This window comes from Silene latifolia, chromosome 1 (assembly GCF_048544455.1).
Source record: "Silene latifolia isolate original U9 population chromosome 1, ASM4854445v1, whole genome shotgun sequence".
Taxonomy (NCBI): domain Eukaryota; kingdom Viridiplantae; phylum Streptophyta; class Magnoliopsida; order Caryophyllales; family Caryophyllaceae; genus Silene; species Silene latifolia.
Window position 1 is genome coordinate 29,535,217 of NC_133526.1, and position 7,668 is coordinate 29,542,884.

Here is a 7,668-nt window from a genome sequence, read left to right on the forward strand (position 1 = left end):
CTTTGTGAGGATGTCTTTCATGTATTTCTCATAGGCCGGCACGTGATTGATTAATTCCGTGAAAGGAATTGATACTTCCAAATTCTTTACAATTTCCATAAACTTTCCAAGTTGGTCATCAAATTTGGGCTTGGCTTGACGACTTGGAAAAGGAAGTCTAATCACAATGGGCTCCTTCTCCTTGACCTTGTCTTCATTTTTCTTTGAAATTTCTTCTTTTGATGATTCTCCATCTTTGGAGTTTTGCACAATTTCCTCCTTATCACTAGCTTCCACAACTTCATCCTCAACTTAGTTCTTCGGTGCTTCATACCTTGTACCACTTCTCAAGTGAATGGCACTAACCGTTTCATGTCTAGGGGGATTACTTTGAGATGGTAATTGCCCCTTTTGCCTTTGTGAGCTTGAAGATGATAGTTGAGTCAATTGGGTTTCCAACATCTTGGTGTGAGCTAGAATGTTGTTGATGGTAGTTTCCTTTGCTTGACTATCTTTTTGCATTTGAGTGAAAAATTCTTGTTGATTCTTTTGCATTTGGAGGACCGCTTTTTGAACATCAAAACCTTGGTCATTTTGTTGATTGTATGGATTTTAATTTTGGTAACCTTGGTTTTGGTTGTAAAAGGGTCTTTGATTTTGGTTTCTCATGGGAGGTGGGGTGTATGTTGTTTGAGGGTTTTGAACATTTTGGCTTTTGTATGAGAGATTTGTATGGAATTTGGTGTTTTCATTGTAATAGTTGGAATAAGGGGTACCACTCTTGTATGCTTGGAAAGCATTCACTTGTTCATTTGTTCCCATACATTCACTTTGGTCATGTCCCAAAGTCCCACAATTCTCACATATCCCACTTGGGATTGATGAGGATGCCGTCATGGCATTAACATGATGCTTTGGTGATTTTGAGACTTCTTCAAGTCTAGCCATAGCTTTTTTAAACTTCAAATTGATTGTGTCAATGTGAGCACTAAGTTGAGCACCCAATTGAGTAACGGAGTCCACTTCATGCTTTCCTCCTCTAGTAGCCTTGCGAGGTCTACTATATTGTGAGTTATGGACCGCCATTTCCTCAATTTTGTTCCAAGTTTGATTGTCATCAACTTCGGTGAACATTCCATTTGATCCCATGTTGAGAATGTTCCTTGAATCTTCATATAGACCGTTCCAAAATTGTTGTACCAAGAACCACTTGCTAAGTCCATGGTGAGGACATGAGCGACAAATTCCCTTGAACCGCTCCCAAGCTTCATACAAAGATTCTTCATCCCTTTGCTTAAAACCCGTAATTTGAGCTCTTAGCATGTTAGTCTTTTCCGGTGGGTAGAATTTTTTTGTAGAAAGCTAGAGCCAACTTCTTCCAAGAATCAATTCTGAGAGTGGCCTTATTAAGGCCCTTCAACCATTGTTTCGCGGTGCCAATTAGAGAAAAAGGAAATAAGACCCATCGAATTTGGTCTTGAGTTACACCGGTTTGAGAAATCGCATCATAATAGTCACAAAAGGTTTCCATATGAGAATGAGGGTCTTCACTAGGCATCCCCCCAAATTGGCTCCTTTCGACTAATTGGATAAAGGCGGATTTTGCAATAAAATTTCGGTCAAATGTTGTGGTGTGGGAGTACCATTGGGTAGGTTCTCCTCGGTGGGTACGGAATGTGATGAAAACTTAGGCATTGTGGGTTGATTTTGTGTGGTATTTTGTGTTGGGTTCTCCTCACCTTCTCTTGCAAAAGGGTTGATGAACTCAATAGTTGGTTGAATATCTACAACCTCACTAATACCTCTCAAATTCCTCCTAGCAAGTCTTCTATTGGTTGTCAAAGTTCTTTCAATTTCACGATCAAAAGGTAACAAATCACCTTGTGATCTTCTAGACATGCAAAATATCAAACAACTCGAAAATAATTAGAACAAACCATGAGGAGTTTTACTTCCTCAAGGCAGAGAAAGACACAACTAATAACAATATAAGAAAATCTAAATAAAGATAACACCATCCCCGGCAACGGCGCCATTTTTTTGGTCGGAAATTTCGGAGCTATATTCTATTTTTCGGAACAATTGTCGTTGGAAGCACCTAGACCAAAACACAATTTATAACTTCACAAACAACTCTACAATTAGTAAAGAGGCAAGTAAATGTCGGATCCCAAGGGACGGGAATTGAGATGAGATTTCTATTGAAACTAGTGGTGTCTTAGGGGTGTCACAATTTGGGTTGATGTAGAAGGTCACTAACTAAATAGCAATGAAAATAAATAAGCAAGATGAATTGAAAGGGTTGTAAACAATTGATAAAAAGCACTAGGGTATCATGGGGTCATAGGGGAATCATGGGAATTGATCATACAAACATGTTCTCAAATTATAAGCAAGCAATTATTGTTGTGATGGATTGAGTTGGGTTATATCTTACAATCCTAGGAAAGTTTGGGTCCCGGAGCCGAATCGATTAGATTGTACAACACCTACAAGTCGACTTAATCTTCCCTACTCAACAACATGCATGGTCTAATGAGACTCGAGTTGGTTTATGTCTTACAAGTCTCATTGAAAAGATAGGTGATGGGTAAAAAATGCAAGGATTCATAGGCTCGCATTTCATCAAACATAACATATGCATGAGTTGAGATCAAAACAAGCAAGCAAATAAACCATGAAAGCATATTAATTTAAGCATGAATCATTCCCCGTGTTGGTTTCCCCTAATTACCCATTAACCCTAGCTAGGTCACTACTCACTCATTATCATGTTGATCATGCTAGCAAGGTTGTCAATCATACCAACAAAATGAAACATGATGAACAAATGAAAGTAATTAACAATAATTAAAAAGGGATTAAGAGAATTATACCTACTAATGATTCCAATAATAAAGCAAAGAATAAAAGAAGTACTTGATGCTTGATTGAGAGGTTGTCAATCTCCCAATAATAACCCAAATAATCTTCAATTACCCAAAATAAAGGATGAACAAAAGAGAGATTAAGGAAATAAAACTTGTATTAAAACTTGATTAATTGTTGATTACAAAACTAAAGAGAGATTTGATTGATATTAACTACTCTAATAATTGATAAGAAGAACCTCCTCTTCTAATTAGACTAATGGGGTATTTATAGTGGAAATTAGGTGGATGCATTAGGGTTAACTAAGGGCTAAACTAGTAATTACACTTTTGAGATTTGAGCAGGGAGACGCCGGTATTTTTCGAAGGAAGGGCTTATTTCTTTGAAGCTTGAAGAAACGAATTTGTGCTGGACTGGAATCCGTGCGTCTTAGGCACGGGACGGGCGGATTCGTGCGCCTCTGCCCGGGCGTCTTTGGGAGAAGACGCACGTCTTCTGGAGCTGCTGCCCGGGCGTCTTTGAAGGAAGACGCACGGATTGACGTGCTGGGGGACGGCCGGATTCAGGACAATCCGCACGGATTGCTCCTCAGTCTTGTTTTTTCTTCTTTTCTTCCCTTTTCTTCGTAAAATCCTTGGGGATTTCATTGGGGATGCAAGGATCTTTCCTCAACATTGCTCATCTACTATAATATGTACAAAGGCCTTCTAATCTTGTCTCTCCTTGATGCTTGGTCATTGAATTCAATCAATTTAGTCTCATATTGCCATGAAAATGCAAGGTTTGCACTCCTTTCCTACCAAGGACACAAAACCTCAAAGAATATGCAAAACAAAGAACTAAAGACAATAAATGACCCAAATATGCACTAAAAAGCATGGGAACAAGGCTAATTCGGGGACTAAATATGCGCTAATTATGGTCACATCACCATACTTGATAAAATTGTTGCCAAATCACGAAAGGATTGGAGTATGAGGTTTGATGATACCTTGTGGGCCTACCGAACGCATACAAGACACCTATTGGTACCTCACCATATAGGTTGGTTTATGGAAAGGCGTGTCATCTACAAGCTATTTCCGGGAAAGTTACGATCACGGTGGTCCAGTCCATTTACCGTCACAAATGTCAACAAGTTCGGTTGCGTTGAAGTGATGACCACCAATGGCGAAAAATTCAAAGCAAATGGCCATCGTTTGAAGGTCTACCATAAAAATGTGATCGTTGGAGTAATAGAGGAAGTGACCGTTCATCCTCTAATTATGGAAGCTTAAACCGACTCAAGCTTCTTACGTCGTGCGAGACGTTAAACCGGCGCTTCTTGGGAGGCAACCCAAGCTTTTATGTGTTTTTGTTTTTAATTTTCGCAATTTCATGTTTTCGTAGATTTAGAAATAAAATTACTAGACTTGATGGTATTTTGTTTTGTGATTTATAGGTTAATGAAAAAGAAAAGAAAGCTCAAAGAGGAAATGCACACTTCCCCTTGCAAAAAACCCCGTTCGGGGTCCTAACTTTCACAAACGGAGAAGCTAAAAGGAATACGGGATAAGAAAGTCAAATGGACCTGGAGTTGGTCAACCCCGATCGGGGTGGCCTGTCCCCAATCGGGGTCGCGAGTTTGTGATTTCTTGGCCTTTTGTTGTTTATACGGGTAAGGCAAAATTATTCTATCATATTTTCACATACCCGACGGTACCTCCTTCTCCTCTTTCTATCACATTTCTTCATTTTTCTTCACTTAAATCACAAAGAAACATCACTTCCATCATTAATTTGCAAGGTTTGTTCATCCATTAACATCACCAAGTAAGTATTCATTTCATTTCTCTTTGATTTCATTCATTTTAATCAATTTAATCGACTTTCTCAAACCCTAACTCAAATTGGGGGAAATTGATTTTGTGCTTGTTTATGCTAGAAATTGATTAAATTGTGTTCTATTAATGTTTATAGGATGAATTAGTTCACTAATTTGTTCTATTATACTTGTTTGGATGGATTTTTGTTTGGCTTAAGATGAAATTTTTATCTTAAAATTTCAGAAATGACACCTAAAAAAGCTAATACCCAAGGTGCTACAAAAAGAAGGAGAGGTGATGCGGAGACATCCCGAGCTGCGGAGGATGTCGAGATGCAAGAAACACCAGAATGACATGATCCAACATTTCCCCAAGTCATATTCAATAGTAAGAAACAATGGGACAATTAGGTTATCTTGAGAGCCAAAGGTATGTAGGCTAGTATTGAGTAAAATGTTAAAATCTTGTTTAAGAATCTTGATATGAAGGCTTGTTACACCATGAATTTTAAGACCTTCCCCGAACTCACCCTTGAGTTCTTGAGTTCCTTTGAATTTCATAAATCTAAAAAAAAGGATTTTATATATGGTGTAAGTTTCCGGTTGTTCAATAATGACTACCGATAGAATTTAGCGGAATTTGTCGAAATATTTCAATTGAAACACGAAAACTTTGTTGGAGCTTGTGTCCTCCACAAGTAGTGTGATAACGTATATAAACCTCTTATAGGTTCACAAGGGTATACTTAGTATTTTATCAGTTGATTAACGTTTACTTAATAACGGTTGGCTTGCTAGAAGTTTGACGTTATTATCATACTGATGGCGGTGATCAACTGGTCCCTAAAAGTCACACCTAAAGGATGTGTTTGAGAGATGTGATTGTATGAAAATATAATCACATTGATGCCTTATATGACTAAAAGGTTAGTCCATGTATTTGACTAAACAGTTAGTCAATGTGATGATGAGACGATTATTTAATTCAATTAAATAATATTAGCTGAGACGAATTAACTGTCAATTCGTAAATTGAATATAAACTGTTATATTTAATTAATGTATATAATGTTAGCTTAAACGAATTAAGATGTTAATTCGTAATTAAACGTAATCGGTTATATTTAATTAGCAAATTATAAATATGCGATATTTATAGTTAAAGTATATATTATACGAGATTGTCATAATAAATTATTACAGACCGGTATTAATAAATCGACTACAAGCTGTTGTGTGTGGAATTATTAATTACGTGACGAAATAAATGACAATTGATAAAATATACGCATTTTATACAATGTAAAATGAACCAAAAATAAGGAGATTTATCTCCTTATTTGTTGTACCACTCGGTCAAATAAAGAAAGAGGAAGAAACAATATCTCCCCTTTTCTTCTCCTATTTCGGTTATAATAGGGAAAGGGAGATCATTTTTACTTACTCATTCTTGACCTAATTCACTCATCACACAAAACAAAAACCCTAAAAATTAATCATCAATTTTGGGGATCTCATTCTAGCAAATTGAGGGGCATTTCTCTTAGCATCTTGGGTGCAACAATTAGGAGAATATCATTTCGATATTGTTCTTAGGCCATTTTGCTAGGACCAAAGGTTGATTCTTAATCTCTTCTTTTGTTTATGTAATTTCATTTATGACTCGTATTTCATTATTATAATTTTGTTATAATCCTAAATTTTAAGGGAAGTATACCTATATTTTCCACAAGTGGTATCAAAGCCAAGGCCACGAAATTATTTTTGATGATTTTCATAAATGATGTAAACAAAAAAAAAAAAGGTTTCGAAAAAATTAGGGTTTCGGCCGTTTAATTTTTCTTTTTTTTTTTTTTTTTTGCCGAATCATTTTTTTTCAGCCGAGATGGTTTATGTTTTTGATGTTTTGTTTCCATTTGATTTATTAATATTGTTGTTTTAACAGGTTAAAATGATAATATGATAAATTTGTAGATGTTTTGATTTAATAAAAATTAAATTGAAATGTAAATGGAATTGTTTTTGTTTTATGATGATAATTTGTTTTTGCTATATAGTTTTTGACATACATGAGATTAAATTGTTGTTTAAGAATCGTGTTTCATTAATTTAAATGTTGATGATTCTGCCAATCGAAAAAGATAGATGAAAAAAAAAACTGTTTTTTTTTGTTTTAGGGCATAATGCCGAAAAGAAAAAAAAGAAGAGGCTGGTTTTTTTTTATTTTGCAAAATGCCGAACAAGGAAAAAAAAGAGGGCTGTTTTTATTTTCTTGCAAAAGGCCGAGAGAAATAAAAAAAAAATTTCTGTTTTTGTTTTTTTTTTGTTATGCTGAGAAAAAAAAGAAAAAAAAGAGTTTCTCGTGATTATGATGGACTATAGATAGAATTTACAGAAATTTATCGACCAAGAATTCTAACGGTAGAATTAGCTAAAAGGTTGGCTTATCAATTTACAGATAATTGAGTCTTGGGATCATTTATATAATTCTTGAGGAAGGTCAATTGTATAAATGCTTGAGTCTTCGCATTATAACAGTATTGCATTAGACTTAAATCATAACGATGAGTATGCTTATTATTATTTTTATTCTTCTCTTTCGCAGTGTACAATTCGTTTTATATTGTTAATACTGTTACAACAAATGGCTGGAAATAACGAAATCCCTATGCCAAGTGCCACACTTGGACGCGAGTCCTGGCTAAAAGCTTTCATGGACCACATGAATCAGTTCACACGACTGAAGAATGATGGGTCCAACTTTGCGGACTGGGAGGCATCATTACGGAATGCTGCCATTGCTGACGGTAAGCTCAAGTTGTGGGAAATAATCTGTATACTTCCCTTAATTTAGAAGGATTATAACGATTTAACAATGATGATTAAAGGTCATAAACAAAATACATAAACAAAGTATAAGGATTTAGAATTAACCTTCGGTCCTAGCAAAACTGGCCTAAGAACAATATCAAAATTGATATTCGCTTATTAGTTGCACCCAAGACGATCTGAGA

The 7,668-nt window shown here is 35.7% G+C and overlaps 1 non-coding gene across 1 annotated transcript; it reads left to right on the forward strand.

Moving 5' to 3' along the window:
- The first annotated feature begins 1,195 nt into the window (after positions 1-1,195).
- LOC141625157 (small nucleolar RNA R71) lies at positions 1,196-1,302 on the forward strand. Its single transcript, XR_012534957.1, has one exon. It is a non-coding gene; the product is annotated as a small nucleolar RNA R71 (small nucleolar RNA).
- The last annotated feature ends 6,366 nt before the right edge of the window (positions 1,303-7,668 follow it).